This window comes from Octopus sinensis, linkage group LG1 (genome assembly GCF_006345805.1).
Source record: "Octopus sinensis linkage group LG1, ASM634580v1, whole genome shotgun sequence".
Lineage (NCBI taxonomy): Eukaryota > Metazoa > Mollusca > Cephalopoda > Octopoda > Octopodidae > Octopus > Octopus sinensis.
The window spans coordinates 192,611,352-192,628,851 of NC_042997.1; the positions used below are offsets into that span (position 1 = coordinate 192,611,352).

General features: G+C 37.8%; 1 protein-coding gene across 3 annotated transcripts in view; it reads right to left on the minus strand.

Annotated features, from left to right (window-relative positions):
* LOC118766471 overlaps nt 1-17,500 on the minus strand; it is a 40,689-nt gene that overhangs the window by 13,646 nt on the left and 9,543 nt on the right. Inside the window, exon 2 of one of the 3 annotated variants that reach the window (XR_005002414.1) lies at nt 1,617-1,724. The exons of the other annotated variants lie outside the window; for them this stretch is intronic. The gene's annotated coding sequence lies outside the window, so the exon portion shown is untranslated. Of the gene's footprint in view, nt 1-1,616; nt 1,725-17,500 lie in introns of those variants that run through there. 3 annotated transcript variants of the gene reach the window in all.

Here is a 17,500-nt window from a genome sequence, read left to right on the forward strand (position 1 = left end):
GTGATTTTACGACTGGCCCTTGCCACAGAGTGAGCTTAGCCAAAACAATGTATATTCAAGTGGTTTAGTGAGAGAGGAACAACACTACAACACATACCGTAAATCTTCGAGTATAGTCCGCCCTTGAGTATAATACGCAGGGGATTTTTAGGGGACTGTACCTCTGAAAAACCTAAACCTTGTGTATAATACACACCCCTTCTCTAACTTGAGTCGTGCGTAATTAAGCCAGCAGCACTTAGTCGAACAAACACTTCCGCGCAATAATGGTGATGTTCTTAACTGTTATATGGGAATGTAAATATGTTTGCAAATTGTTTTTGTTACATGTTATTCTGTGTTGTGAATACTTTTATTTTAATAAATGTTGCTTACTGCAAGTTATGGATGATTCTTTTATGACTTCATTACTTTCAGGCTTAGCTGAAGGTATTTTCGCGCCCGACATCACAAAATGTGTCTGAATAAACATTGCCGGACAGCAAATAGAGACTCGGACATTGCTTAGAAAATATTTTTTTTTAATTTTTAACCTTGTATATAGTATGCACTAGGGATTTTGACCTTTAAATTTTGGGGATTATATTCGAGGATTTATGGTAAGGGAGGGGTATATTTGAGAAATTATAACCTTAATAGGCGTAGGAGTGGCTGTGTGGTAAGTAGCTTGCTTATGAACCACATGGTTCCGGGTTCAGTCTCACTGCGTGGCACCTTGGGCAAGTGTCTTCTACTATAGCCTCGGGTCGACCAAAGCCTTGTAAGTGGATTTGGTAGACGGAAACTGAAAGAAGCCCGTCGTGTATATGTACATATATATGTGTGTGTGCTTGTGTTTCTGTGTTTGTCCACCCAACACCGCTTGACAACCGATGCTGGTGTGTTTATGTCCCCGTAACTTAGCGGTTCGGCAAAAGAGACCGATAGAATAAGTACTAGGCTTACAAAGAATAAGTCCTGGGGTTGATTTCCTCGACTAAAGGTGGTGCTCCAGCATGGCCACAGTCAAATGACTGAAACAAGTAAAAGAGTAAAGAGAGAATAGGGGTTAGTTGACTTGTGAGTGAGGGGAAGAGTAAGGGTCCTCCCAGTGTGCATTCTTGACAATAAAGAAAGAGGTGGCTCCATTTATCTAAGATACAATTCAACTAGAAGTTCAGTGTTAAAGGCGAAAATGGTAAGAATCAATGACCTATGTGTATATCAACCTACTTTATTGTTAATGGCATTTGTGATGGAACCAAAATACCAGGCTTTATCTTGTTAGTAGTAGACAAGGAAAAGGGACGAAAATGGGGAAGATAGAACAAAGAGAAGGAAGAGAGAGAAAAAGGGAAAAATAAGGGTCAAGGAGAAAGTCAGTCCTTAATAGCGTATTCATTAACATCATCATCATCATCCTAGTCAGGTGTCGCACTATGCGATGTTATGGTCATCACGATGTCTGCCACCTTCTCCTGTCCCCTACCCTATGGACAGCTGAGAATAAAGACAATCCTGTGGCTGCAATGTCTTTCAGCTAAGAAGTGGGTGGCCTGCCTCTTTTACATCGGCCGTTCACCTTGTCAGTTATGATCATTCGCTCAAGTCCATCCCGGTGCATGACGTGGCCAAAGAATCGTAGCTTCCGCTTCATGATGTTTCGCCGAAGCGTCATCTCGCAACCAACCTTTTCTGGTACCCAGTTGTTCGTCTTTTTCTCCGTCCACGACACTCTAAGGATTCTGCGGTAACATTATGAGAGAAAGATTTTATAGTAAGAGAGAGAAATTTAGAAGGATAAAAAAAATCAGAGAAAGTGGTGTTTTAATGATGAAATGGGTAGGGGGTTCTAACAAGTAATTTGGAAATTAATAAATGGAAATGAAGAAGCCTCACATAAAATAGCAAAATTATGATACAACGATAATAAATATTATATATTAATTAGAAAGGTAATTAAAAAGTAATTAAAAACAATATAAAGATCATACGCTGCAAGTAAGGGAGGGTATAGCTGCAGTATGTTAATAATAATAATAACAATAAATAATAAACAGTTATCATACAAAAATATATCGTAGAATATATTTGATAAAGTACTGGGTGAATTAAATGCAAAAAAAGGGAAGAATTATTGTCTTATTATATTGGGTTGTCCGGAAAGTTCATGCCGATTTTTAAAGGGAAGAAAAAGGTCAATAAATACTTGCCATTACATTTTTAATCAACCAAATATGAACCATTTTGTTGCACAATGCATCTCCATCTTTTCTTTAACTTGAAAATACCCTCTTCCCAGAATTGAGGTGGTTTCATGGCAAAGAATTCATCAAGGTATCTTTTTACGTCATCCATGGAATTGAAATTTTTACTATTAAGACTATTCTGCAGAGACGTGAATAAGTGGAAATTCAAAGGAGCAATATCTGGTGAATATGGAGGGTGGGGGTAATACATCCCAGCCGAGCTGCAGCAATTTTTGTCTGGAGCCCAAAGCATCAAGTGCCGAAAATGAACTTTCTTATCTTCCATTTTAAAGGGTTACAGAATTAACACAGGTTATAGGAACATAAACCTTCTTCCACGAAAAGATAGCTTAAACTGTGCTCTAAATGGAGGTGTAGTAAAATCCTATTTTATGGACTCAACCATGTTCTAAAATAAGTCGAAAGGTAAGCTACCATAAATCGGCACGAACTTGCCGGACAACCCAATAGATTATAAAGTCAGATACCGAGAGAGAAACTATATGTATAAAAATATATAAACTTTTTGATTATAAATATATACCCAAATCTAAATAAAGCTAACAAAACAAAGTAAATCGTATTTCGGTAATATTAGAGATGTATTATTTCAGGATACGTTATAAAGTTTCATAGAATACAAAAAGTAAAGAGGAGATAAACGTGGTCCTCTTTGATCTCGAACGGTCATCCAGCAGCTATTAATGGCTAGTATTTAGTTGTTTTCTCGCTTAGGTAAAGACAGGTATATTTAGAAAGCTACAAATATGATACTAAAAAAACGAAGAATAAATAATTTCTTATAGATTAAGACACTAAAAAACAAAGAATTTCTTATTATAGATTATAAATAGTCAGATACCGAGAGAGGACTATATGTAAACAAAAAAAAAAAAGAAAAGAATATTCAAGGACAATTGATTATAAATGTAAACTTAAATCTTATCAGGAGTAATAAGCAAAGTAAATCATATTACAGTAATGATAAAGATGTAATATTTCGGGACAGATTTTAATGATTCGTAGTATATAAAGGCAAAGAGAAGATAAACTAAATTTATATTGGTCGGTTGGCTGGTTCAAATTGTAATTGCCTAGATTACACAAACATTGCAAAGGTATGATTAAACGAATTAGAGTATAATTAGCCAAACCGAAGGTTCATAGGGGCCAGTGGATCAAGAGATCCTACCGTTTGATAACCGTGGTAATACTATTAAACAGGCTAAACTAGAGAGAATAGAAGGTAAGGATGCCATGATAGTAGGGACAATAGGGGATAAGTAGATTAGATGCTTTAGAAGCATTGTTCCAAAGTATTTAGAAGTACGGGTGATTCTATGAACACACGAAACCCTAAGGTCCAATTTATTATTAAGTCGTCCTTATTTCTATATTTAAATATTTTGTACAGCTCTATACAACAAAATCCGCGCCCATATTGGTATATGGTTGAGCCCTACACATTATATTCCAATTTATGTTGAATTTAATATTGTTATCTTTGAGTTCCCAGATCTTCGTAGATAATGACGTGCTATTGGTTACGCAATCGTTTTTTTATATCTACTGAGAGCCCAATTTAAATAAAATTATTAGTATCCGTCAAAACCATTCAGCTATCAATACATTCTTTGCTAAACATTGACCTAATAGTGGACAATGGTTTTTATGTTTACAATTACATTTATTATCGTTACTACTAGTTTTTGCTTTTATATTCTTTTCTACTCTAGACACAAGGCCCGAAATTTGGGGGGAGGAGGCCAGTTGATTAGATCGACCCCAGTGCGCAACTGGTACTTAAGTTATCGACCCCGAAAGGATGAAAGGCAAAGTTGACCACGGTGGAATTTGAACTCAGAACGTAAAGACAGACGAACTATCGCTAAGCATTTCGTCTAGCGTGCTAACATTTTTGCCAGCTCGCCGCCTTAGTTTTTGCTTTTTATATTACTTTCACTCATAGAATCATCACAAGGGATACTGTTAATGTCTACAGAGTTGTTGTTAGAGGTTATGTGTACACTTTTTGGTTATTATTGTCATTAGCTATATTAAGTATATTAACCCGCAGGTTATGGTTAGTATCGTTTGAGGTTATGTAATCAAAGTATACGGGTTTGTGTGGGTTTGAGGGAGTACTACAGATGGTCCACTGGCGTCCTTATTCACATTCAGCTGGTTCCTAGTACTACTAACTGACTAAGTCATTATTCACAGCCCTACCTTGCATATATATATATATATATATAATATATATATATATATATATATATATATACATAGCCTTGGTTTTACGCAAAAAATTCTTATATATATAATCCCCAAATTGCAGAACAATTCGTCACTGGCAGTTTAGCTTCAAAGTAAAGCACTTGACACGTAATCACAGGGATGTGAGTTCGCGTCTCATGACTGGCCGCTGATATGTTTTTCTGCAATATATGGATAGTTTATCCTATATGGATAGCATTATCCTCCGTTCGGGAATAAATTATTTCTGTATCTTATATATATATATATATATATATATATATATATATATATGCGACGGGCTTCTTTAAGTTTCCATCTCCCAATTACACTCACAAAGTTATGGTCGGCCTGAGGCTATAGTAGAAAATACTTGCCCAAGGCGGCAGTGAGACTGAACCCGGAATCATGTGGTTGGGAAGCAAGCATCTTACCACACAGGCACGAAAATTTATTGATTTAAAAACAATAATCCCTTCGATATTTTTAATAAGAAATATTTTTTTTTAATTAATGAAAATACTTAATGAAATTGATAAAGTATAATAAAAATTCAGTCATATCATATTTTTTTATATAGCCAAATTAATGTGAAATACGTCTTTGATGAAAGCCAGCCATTGAATCGATATTTAGCTGAAAAATAATGAGTTTTAGCTCTAAATTACCGCGCTCTTCCAGATTAAATTCATTAATGCTTAAAATTGTGTGTGTGTGTGTGTGTGTGGTGTGTGTGTGTGTGTGTGAGAGAGAGAGAGAGTGTGTGTGTGTGTATTGAGAGGGAGAGCGAGAGAGAGAGAGAGATATATAGTGATGCAGAAGAATTTTAAATATAAACTCCTTGGTACAGTATTTGGTAAAATGAATAGAAATGGTTTTTCTGGTCATTTTTCCATTTAAATATTTAAATGCTTATAAGTTATTAGATGTTATTTGTAAATACCCAATGATTTTTAAACATCTAATTATTAAAGTGGGAAAATTATCAGAAAAGGCAAATCAATTCAGTTTTTGCACACAGATTGCGTAATACAAACAAAGAAATACAACTCAAAACATGAGTATGTGTATTTTTTATTTAATTTATAGAAGTTACAAAGTAACTCAAGCGCCAAGAGTTTCGTAAATTGATACTAGTTAAACTTTGGGTGAGTCTCACACTTTGTAACTTCTGCAGATTAAATGATTTATATGTACACAGACATGCAGGAAGTAAATAGACACCTTTAATTCTCAAAATTTCTGATCTAAGCGTTTTAATGTTTTCAGCGGTGTAGAATTTACAATGTAATTATTCTTTTTCATTTCAGGTGCCAATATATTAAACATTTGCGAAGAGTAACCATGCCACGCACAAAAAATTCAGCAGAACTGTCAGATTTTCAAAGAGGTCGTATTGTTGGGCAATCTGAGGTTGATCTTAGCCAGCGAAAAATTGCCGAAAATCTTCAAATTCCTCTGGCTACTGTTAATAAAATTATAGTGCAATTTAAAAGCCAAGGAAAAGAATCAACAGATTCTCGTTCCGGCCGACCTGGCCTGTCGGAAAGGAAGCTTCGCTGTTTGATGAGAATTGTGGAAAACGAACCCCGTTCGAAGGCTTCTGACATTGCAAAACAGCTAGAAGTTAATCCAAGAACGTGTGTTACATATATATCTGCATAAGCTTGGCTTATGGACGAGCAGCTAGAAGAAAATCTCTCCTTCAACCAATTAATATCATGAAAAGAAAGAAATGGGCTAAGGAGACGTCAGAAAAATTCAGTTCATTTTGAGATAGAGTGACTTTTGTCAGGTGAATCCAGATTTGCAATATTTTCAGACAGTGGATGTGTTTGGGTCTGGAAGCTTCCCAATCAAGAATTTGAGTTGAAACGACCTCAACCAACTGTGAAACATGGCGGTATCTCTGTAGTAGTATGGGAAGCTGTCACCAGCAATGGTCGTTCTGAGCTGATCGAATGTGTTGGAACTATAAACTCTGAAAAATACATCGAAATACTTAAGCAAGGACTACTTCCGATGTATTTACACGATAGTATAACGAAAAATGAGCGTTTATTCATGGAAGATGGGGCTCTATGCCACACAGCGAAAAGGAATCAACAATGGTTGACTGAAAATGGGATCAAAAAGCTTCCTTGGCCAAGCCAATCTCCTGACATGAACCCAATTGAAAATCTTTGGAACATACTAGATAGAGCTATACGAAAAACTCGACAGAAACCTAAATCTAAAGATGAATTGTTTCGATTGTTGCGTGAAAAGTGGACAGAAATTCCACAAGAGACAATCACAAAGCTCATCAGTTCAATGCCAAAAAGAGTTTCTAAATTAAAAACTGCAAAGGGAATGTCAAGTAAATACTAAAGTATGTAGTCCTATCTGTCGATTACATTTCAATTATTCGCTTTGCGTATTAAATAAAAGATTTTGAAAATTAAAGGTGTCTATTTACTTCCTGCATGCCTGTGTACGTATGTATATGCACACACACGCGTGTGCGCGCGTAGGTTGTCCCAAAATACGTATGCACACTTTAATAACTGATAACCCACTTAATTCTTGTTCGTTGCTAGATTTGACCCATTAAAAATAAAGTAGGGAGTTAGACTAAGCTTTGAATAAAGGAAATTTAAAGGCTTACTGGAAGTTTGAAAATGCAGTCCAAGCACAGAGGCTGTTTAGGAGATGTATCCAAACAGATCCACCAACTTCACTTGCATCATTCGAATCAGGGATTACTTTGGAGCGGATGTAACTGATCAGAATGTCCATAAGAAACGTTTAAGAAGAACGCGGACATTGAGGACCTCTACAAAGCAAGAAAGGGTTCGATTAATGTATGTGGTCCATTGCCTCTCCCCACTCCGTATTCCGCTGCTTTTTCCCTTGACCACTTTCTCCTTTTTTTTTCTTTTTAAAGTTTATATTAGTAAATAAAGTAATGTAATGCCAGCGAGTCGTGTGATAGGAATTTCAAAAGCAAATGTCCATCGCATTTTGATGAGCTGTCATTGGAAAAGTTACTTTACAAGAACGCAAAACATTCAGACAGTTAGGTGATACAAAAAAGGGACAACAAAACATCCAGACAGACGATACGAAGAAAACAAGGACGGATCATTTGGAGTTTTCTTTCCTCAGTCGAGTTCCAGATTATCTTTGCAATTTCGGCTGGTTATACTCGAGATTGCTCCAATCTGGCCAGCCCCAAGCAAAATCTAAGCTAAGAGCACTAAATTCCTTGGAAGAAAGCAGCGAATGTATACGAAAACAAGGACGGAAAAAAAACGGAGAAATGGTACACAAATACAAATAACAGGACATTAACAACGGGTGTCTTTCGGCTAAGAACGAATTAAATTAAGCTGGCGTGTGTGGAAGTAAAGCCTTACGGCAGGGACATAAGATTTGACAGGCACAGGGAGGAATATAGATGTTATATACATATATATATAAGTTGTCAACGAGTCCATAAGCCAGTAAAAAAGGCACTCGTATATCTGTCAACTGAGTGTGTATATTACCCGAAGTGTACAGTAGTATATATCTATTGCGGCCGATCTTACCACTCGGTTTCTTGCAAGGGATTCAACGGAATGTCAGGTAACAGTCCGATTATGTAACCCTACGCTTATCTAGGTAGTCATATCAGCTACTCCTGATGAGCGATATGGCAACCTCTGATGGGTGCAGGGTTACATAATCGGTTTGTTAGCTAACACTCCATTGAAGCCCTAACGCGAAACCGCTTGGTAAGATCGGCCGCAATTGACATATAATACTGTGCACTTCGGATGATATATATGTGTGTGTATGTTTGCGTGCACGTGTGTGTGTGTCTGCGTGTGTAAATGTATATTTATATATATACACACGCATATAACCAATTGTACATACATACATACATAAATACGTACATACGTACATACATACATAAATACGTACATACATACATACATACATACATACATACATTCATACATACATACATACATACATACATACATACATACATACATACATACATATATATATACATACATACATACATGTGTATCTGTGATTCTTAGTGCGTCATATTAAAACGCGTGCAATAGCCGAAGCCTTATCAATAAACCGATAAATTGCCAACAACACAGAAACAAGGTCTGTTCTCTATCTCTCTCCCTCTCCCTCTCTCTCTCTCTCTCTCTCTCTCTCTCTCTCCTGTTCTCTTGTCTTTGTATCTCTACACGACACTCTTAGTGAATTCGCTAACACGAACAGCTTTACAGACGAACACAGCGGTCAATGGCGGGATTGGAAATTAAATAAGCTTAATTGAACGATGCATTTCATTGAAGGTTACTTTTCATTGTGAATCTATTGAAAACCGCTGAAGGTCGTGCGTTTGTATGTGTTTGTATGCATGTGTTTATGTGAGTGTGTGTGTTTGTGTGTGTGTGTGTAAGTGTGCGTGTATCTGAGTGCGTGTGTCTGTGAATGTTTGGTTGTGTATGTGTTAGTGTGTGTGCGTGTGTGGTGTGTGTAAGTGTGCGTGTATCTGAGTGCGTGTGTCTGTGAATGTTTGGTTGTGTATGTGTTAGTGTGTGTGTGTGTGGATGGGTGTGTGTGTGTGTAGGTGTGTGTGCGTGTGTGTGTGTAAGTGTGGGTGTATCTGAGTGCGTGTGTCTGTGAATGTTTGGTTGTGTATGTGTTAGTGTGTGTATGTGTGTGTGTGTGTAAGTGTGCGTGTGTGTTTGCGTGTGTAAGTGTGCGTGTATATGAGTGCGAGTGTCTGTTTGTGAATGTTTGGCTGTGTATGTATTAGTGTTTGTGTGTGTTTGTGTGTGCGCGTGTGTGTACGTGTGTGTGTTTATGTGTATTTGTGTGTGTGAGTGTCTATGTAAGTGAGTGCGTGTCTGCGTGTGTTCGCGTGTTGTGTGTGTGTGAGTGTGCGGATGTGTGTGTGTATTTGTGTGCATGCATGTGTTTGTATCTGTGTTTGCGTATGCTTGAGTGAGTGAGAGAGAGAGAGAGAGAGAGAGAGAGTACGTGTGTGTGGGGGAGGGTGTATACTGGGATTGTGTGCATACTGGGATGGTATAGTTTTGCCTTTTGTCATGCCACATCCATTCTTGCCAAACCCATTCGAAAGAAAACAACAGAAAATAAAGTAAGAGATTTTTTTTAAAGCGCTAAAAACAACAGCCAGATTTCCTTCAAACCTCATATTAGATAATATAGTCGTGGGTAGATTATAGTCGATTACAGGTAAATAATCAGCCCAGTCTCTCGAAAATTTGGCATTCGGTGAAAATAAGTGACCCTAGCATATTGATCAAAGCGATTTATAAAAGAAAACACAAAAAACAGTGCTATTTATGTGTAAAGTGGAATAAATTCAACTAGTCCAAAATAACAAACACAGAGGTGCGTTTAAAAAGTATCCAACTTTATTTTTTTCCCGCCCAAACTAATTCCACGTGAACAAAATCCTTTGGGTTCACGATGACGCCATCCTTCATGCGCATGCGTGAAAATATTACTATTTTGAGTATTTATCACAAATTCTAATAGTTTGCAAATAATATGTTTTACAGAAGTATACAATTACAAGAGTATAGACATGAACGTGTGGTTTGAGAGTTCAGTTCTCAACCACGTCGTGTTGGTTTGAAGCAACAAGCATTTAGTCAATAAAGCAATCTGTGAGGACTTCTGGAAACAATGGGGCTTGTATGTATGTTCCTTCTGCTTTTTAATTATTATAAATCTTCCACTGAGGAGGGAGCCGGTTTCCAACAAAGATACAAGGCTCCATCTTTGGGATGTAGTCAATAAAGACAAATTCACATTTGGAACTTGAGAAAAGTTTTGTATATTTTGACTGTTCCACTCACAGATTGCACTTGTAATGTACGAATTAGCCGGTCGATTTCTCTTTCTGAAAATCCCAGTTTATCCAGATTCTCCTTTAAGCATGTGTATGTATGTATGTATGTATGTATGTATGTATGTATGTATGTATGTATGTATGTATGTATGTATGTATGTATGCATGTATGCATGCATGCATGTATGTATGTATGTATGTATGTATGTATGTATGTATGTATGTATGCATGCATGTATGTATGTATGCATGCATGTATGTATGTATGTATGTATTATGTATGTATGTAGGTGTGTGTGTATGTATGCCATTATTCAGTTTATTTCAAGATTTCCTGCCAATAGAGAAAGAACCGGTTTCTAACCTAGATCCAGGGTTCCTTCACTGGATTTTCAACATCAATAATAGGGTAATTTTGTATGTATGTATGTATGTATGTATGTATGTACTGGGTTATATGGTACTAGTAGCGTAAACAACTTGACATAAGGTAAGTAAGGCTTTTGCAAAACTTTTTCTTAAATAGCTAACACTGTGGATATGCCCCTCTGTCATCCCGGAGAGTCAGTATAGTTTTAGATCACATCGTGGCACAATGGACGTACACACACACACACACACACACACACACATATATATATGTATATATATATATATATATATAACCTGGAAACTTTATGAAGTGAACAAGTGAATTAAAAACCTGAATAACTTTTGGGAATATTGAATTATTTTCAAATAAAAAATGCATCAAATCAAATCAATGATTCCTTCGATAGGAGTTGGCTAAAATATACTTTTCTACTCTAGGCACAAGGCCCGAAATTTGGTGGGAGGAGCCAGTCGATTAGATCGACCCAGTATGTAACTGGTACTTAATTTATTGGCCCCCAAAAGGATGAAAGGCAAAGTCGACCTCGATATTTGAATTCGGAACGTAAAAACAGACGAAATACCGTTCAGCATTTCGCCTGGCGTGCTAACGTTTCTTATTTCTTTATTGCCCACAAGGGGCTAAACATAGAGTGGTCAAACAAGGACAGACAAACGGATTAAGTCGATTATATCGACCCCAGTGCCTAACTGGTACTTATTTAATCAACCCCGAAAGGATGAAAGGCAAAGTCGACCTCTGCGGAATTTGAACTCCGAACGTAACGGCAGACGAAATACCACTAAGCATTTCGCCCGGCGTGCTAACGATTCTGCCAGCTCGCCGCCTTCTAACTTGGGATAAAATATTATCACACCGAGTTAAATACATCATTGTAACCATTTTCTTTTCCTCGTGTTCAAATCCCCAAATGATTGCTTTTAATTTTTTATTAATTTGAAGTGGAGATTGATAGAATAGTTTCCAATAGTGTTTAAGGACCATTTGATCTAGTTTAGATTCAATCCTACAACATTTGAGTATGTATAAAAATAAATCAATATTACATTTTTGTGGGAAAACACTGACTACTGCGTGGTTTTCTCCTAATTTGCCTAATATTTACATACACACGCACACACAAAGAATCTTTCAACAAAGAGTCGAAACTTATAAAATAGGGAAATATGATAAGAAAACGGTGGCGGGGGTGGGGAATGGATGAATGAAACAACTTTCAAACATTTAAAAGAAAGATTGAAATAAGTTCTGAGAATCCAGGAGCACATTCCGCGGGCCATGTCAACTTTGTTGTTTATATGAGGGGCCCAATTATGATCTGGTCCACAATTACTCCCAAGTCTCTGATGATGCTGGATGCCAAAAGAGTTTCACCTGAAAGAAGGGAGTATGGGAGTTTCAGGGTATCCTCTTTACCGAAGTGGATCAACTCAAATTTGTCGTCGTTCAGCAGCATATTATTCTTTTTTGTCCATTGGATAACAGCCAATGTATATATGTAAGTATATATGTATGTATATATAATATATATACTGTATATATATATATGTATGTATGTATGTATGTATGTATGTATATGTATACATACACGCATATACTTGCATATACATATATACATGTATATGTAAGTATATGCGTGTATGTATACATATACATACATACATACATACATACATACATACATACATACATACATACATACATACATACATACATACATACATGATGGATGTCCACTCGTGACCGAGGAAGACCATTGGTGACCTTCAGGAACATTGTACTCTCTAGGACTAACTTATATTTTGCCATTGCGGCTCCGTTGGTATCTAATGAGCCCTGCTCTTGATAAGCATACACGACTGCAAACATTGCAGACCAAGCTTTCCCCATTCACTACACCAGCAGTGCGCTTTCGAGCAGCACGCTTAAGTTCCTCATGCAGAATACCTGCTCTCTCAAAAGTGTCGACTCTTCTAAACCTGCCTCTTCTATCTGTGGCAATGACAGACATTGCTCTCCCAGTCAGTCTCCTGCATATGACAGGCCTTTAATGAGGACTGGACACGGTCCTTAAATCGTAGCCTTGGTTTCGACCGAAGTCTCTTTCCATTCACAAGTTCCCCATACATACATACATACATACATACATACATACATACATACATACATGCATGCATGCATGCACACACACACACACACATACATACATACATACATACATACATACATACATGCATGCATGTATGCATACACACATACATACATACATACACACATACATACATACATACACATACACACATATACATACATACATACATACACACACACACATACACACACACACACATACACACATGCATACATGCATACATACATACATACATACATACATACATACATACATACATACATACATACATACATACATACATATATACATACATACGAGTAAATGGACAAACGAAAGAAAGTGGCACATTTGGTAAGGGTTACCTATGTTAATATTTGCAACAGTTTGATTCGGCTCTGAAATTTTGGGCGAGGCAGCTAAGTCGATTATATCGACCCCAGTGCTCAACCGGGAGGAGTTCGAACTCTGAACGTAAAGCTAGACGGAATACCGCGAAGCATTTTGTCTTCGTATTAATGATTCTACCTGATCTCTGCCTTAATATGGTTTCAAACTTTGGTACGAGGCCAGAAATATTAAGGAAAGTAGTTCAACTGGTACTTATTTTATCGACCCCGAAAGAATGAAAGGCAAAGTCGACATCGCGGCTTTCAGAACCCTTAGAACATCGGACAAAATGCTTAGCAACATTTTGTCCAAGTCTTCACGTCCTGATTTGTATTGTCGCCATAGTTTACTTTGGCTTTAATCCTTTCAAAGTCGTTGTTGTAATAATAATATAATAATAATAATAATAACAATAACAATAATAATAATAATAATAATAATAATAATAATAATAATAATATAATAATAATAATAATAATAATAATAATAATAATAATAATAATAAATGCCCTGATGCAATACCAGGCAGTGGCTCTCGTGGCTCCTGATCTTAACTGATTGGAAGTGTTATCATGTACATTGTTTTGTCTTGGTATAAAAGATGAGCTACAGCAAATATTCTGCTCAATGCCACAGATTTGCTTGTCAGTTGTTTGACCTTAACCAGTTGAGCGTGTCCCTTTGTGGCTGACGATATGTGCATCTCTGATCACGAGCAGAAGTAGTGGGGGGGGGGCAGCATAGCCACGTGCTGAGAGGAATTCTTTGATGTTTGGTTAATTCACTTTTGGAAACTTAGGTGTTTTTGTTCAACAACCCTTATTCAGGGACCATTTGAGCGGGATGGGCTACTTGACGGGAAGAAAATTCTAACTGGGCCTCCACCTGCAAGGTCATGCACTGGTTATCTTGATATGAAATCACCATATTGCTCATATATGGTTGTGATGCATGTGCCAGGGGTACCCTTATCAGACGTATATTTTACTCTAGTGTCACTATAATGGCATACACTGCTCTCTCACTCAATAATAATGATTATAGTAGTAGTAGTAGTAGTAGTAGTAGTAGTAGTAGTAGTAGTAGCAGCAGCAGCAGTAGCAGCAGCAGCAGTAGTAGCAGTAGTAGTAGTGGTAGTAGTAGTAGTAGTAGTGGTGGTGGTGGTGGTGGTGGTGGTAGTAGTAGTAGTAGTAGTAGTAGTTGTGGTGGTGGTCGTGGTGGTGGTAGTTGTAGTAGTAGTAGTAGTAGTAGGGGTGGTGGTGGTAGTAGTAGTAGTAGTAGTAGTAGTAACAACAACAACAGCAGCAGCAGCAACAGCAACAACAACAACAACAATAATAATAACAACAACAGCAACAAATAAATAAATAAATAAATAAATGAAGTTAAAAAATAAATTAAAAATGTGATGCAGATATTATCAATTCAGGAGATGATTAGTAATATGATTAATCCAAGCGGAAAAATCATACAGCGAAACACATTCTATTAACTATGTAATAGATTTGCCAACCCAGTCAGCACGGTTAATTTTTTTATTGACAGATTTAGTTCTTTGTATCTTTATGGCATCAATAAACGCAATATTCAAGGGAAGTAACTCTTATTTCATTTATTACACTCACTATTCTGCTTTGCAAGGCGGCGAGCTGGCAGACACGTTAGCGCGCCGGGTGAAATGCTTAGTGGTATTTCGTCTGTCGTTACGTTCTGAGTTCAAATTCCGCCGAGGTCAACTTTGCCTTTCATCCTTTCGGGGTCGATAAATGAAGTACCAGTTTCGCACTGGGGTCGATATAATCGACTCAATCCCTTCGTCTGTCCTTGTTTGTCCCCTCTGTGTTTAGCCCCTTGTGGGCAGTAAAGAAATATATTCTGCTTTACATTTACCATTCTTACATTCACTTGTTACCGGTGTTGCTGTTATTGTTGTGGTGGTTTAATTCAGACTACCAATGATAGAGTGGAAGTATAATCAAAGCATTCCAACCGTGAGCATCATGTATTTATCGTAGGCACAGAGAACCCAAGATTACATTGTCCAATGTGGTCTTCTCTTCTGAGAGGAGAGTAGGGTGTGGTTATAAGGAAAATTTGGTTACTCTTTCTAGCAGAAAGGCGGGCTCGTTGACATGCGTTCTTACATTAAGTCTGCTAAAACTGCGATTGAGGATCGCAAAACGTCACGCAAAATTGCAATGTGTGTGTGTGTATGTGTGTGTGTGTGTGTGTGTGTTGGTTTCAAATTTTGCCACAAAACCAGCAATTTCAGGCGAGCGGTCAAGTCGAATCAATGAAGCCCAGTGTTCAGTTGGTACTTCTTTTATCGACTCCGAAAGAATGAAGCACTTAGTCAAGCCGGGCGGCATTAGAACTCAGAGTGTGAAGTCGAAAGAAATACTCTTCATCATTTTCTCCGGCATAGTACACATTCTGCCTACTCGCGACCTTCGCGTTTATTTGGCTGGCTAGCTAGCTGGACAGACAGACATAGATAGATAGATAGATAGATAGATAGATAGATAGATAGATAGATAGATAGATAGATAGATAGATAGATAGATAGATAGTTAGTTAGTTAGATAGATAGATAGATGATAGATAGATAGATAGATAGATAGATAGATAGATAGATAGATAGATAGATAGATAGATAGATAGATAGATAGATAGGGTCGATTTAATTGACCAAGCCCATCTCCCTACCTCTAAATTGCTAGCGTGGCCTTGTTCCTAAATTAGAAACAAACAATTTATTTGCGTTGACGTGACAACAAGGAGGCCATTAATGTATACAACGTAAAGAGTGGTAAGTGTGACTGAATATTGGAGTACAAAAAAGTTGATGCAATCTGGATCGGTTACACTGGCGTAGCGAGAATATGTGATACTTGAAGTAACTCTTGAGTTTGCTGCTATCCAATACAGGCTTATACAGCAGACCTCATCTAACCCTGCGAGCCTGATCTAAAGCTAGTTCATGCACTCATCTCTCTTTCCCTTTTCATTTTTATTATTGTATTTTAGCATATTGAGAGCGATTGGCCTAGTGGTTAGAGTGTTGCACTCACGATCCCGAGATCGTGGGTTCGATTCCGAGACAGCGTGGTACCTTGTGTTCATGGGCAAAACACTGCATCTCACGCTGCTCTGCGATTAATTAAGAGTGGAGGCGCATGGCTTAGTGGTTAGGGTGTTGAACTCATAATCGTAAGGTTGTGGTTTCGATTCCTGGATCGGGCGATGCGTTGTGTCCTTGAGCGAAACACTTCCTTTTCACGTTGCTCCAGTTCACTCAGTTGGCAAAAATGAGTAATCCTGCGACGGACCGGCGTCCTGTCCAGGTGGGGAATTTCTACGCCACTGAAACCGGGAAACCGCACCTTATGAGCCTGGCATGGCTCGCGAAGGAACATTTATTTTATTGTATTTTACCTCTCCGATCTCGTACTAAATATTTTGACCAGCTCACCGCTCAGATATGCACTCTTCGACGTCTATCGGTTCTATCCACCAACATACCTTTCCAAAAAGAACTTAGTTGAGCCGACGGGTTAGCAGACAATCAACGGAAAGGTCATCTGTTGATTTATATCGTTGAGTAATCCACCTTGCCCTACGTAGGTATCTTAGGACGTATGTAGTAGCAGTAGTTGTTATGATCAAAAGCATTCCAGCTCTAAAGAGCTGCGCCCTTAAAAGCGTCGCTCGGGGCTAACTGCCTTCTCGTCGCCAACTACGCTGTAAATCGGACAGAACCCGTGCATGCTGTGATGGAATTTCAGGGAATTTTCAGTCATAAGACATGAAGAATGGATAATACTTATTTCTTTACTACCCACAAGGGGCTAAATATAGAGAGGACAAACAAGGACAGACAAACGGATTAAGTCGATTGTATCGACCTCAGTGCGTAACTGGTACTTAATTTATCGACCCCCCGAAAGGATGAAAGGCAAAGTCGACCTCGGCGGAATTTGAACTCAGAACGTAACGGCAGACGAAATACGGCTACGCATTTCGCCCGGCGTGCTAACGTTTCTGCCAGCTCGCCGCCAATTCCACGATATTGAGGTTGGTTGCCATCTTGTGCATATGTGGTAGTCGACAGAAATTATTGCTAAATCTCCCTCAAATTACACTCTGCTGTCTTGAGTAAGGGAGGGACATACATGTAATTATAGAATGGATAATACTGAAAAGTGACAATTTATGATACA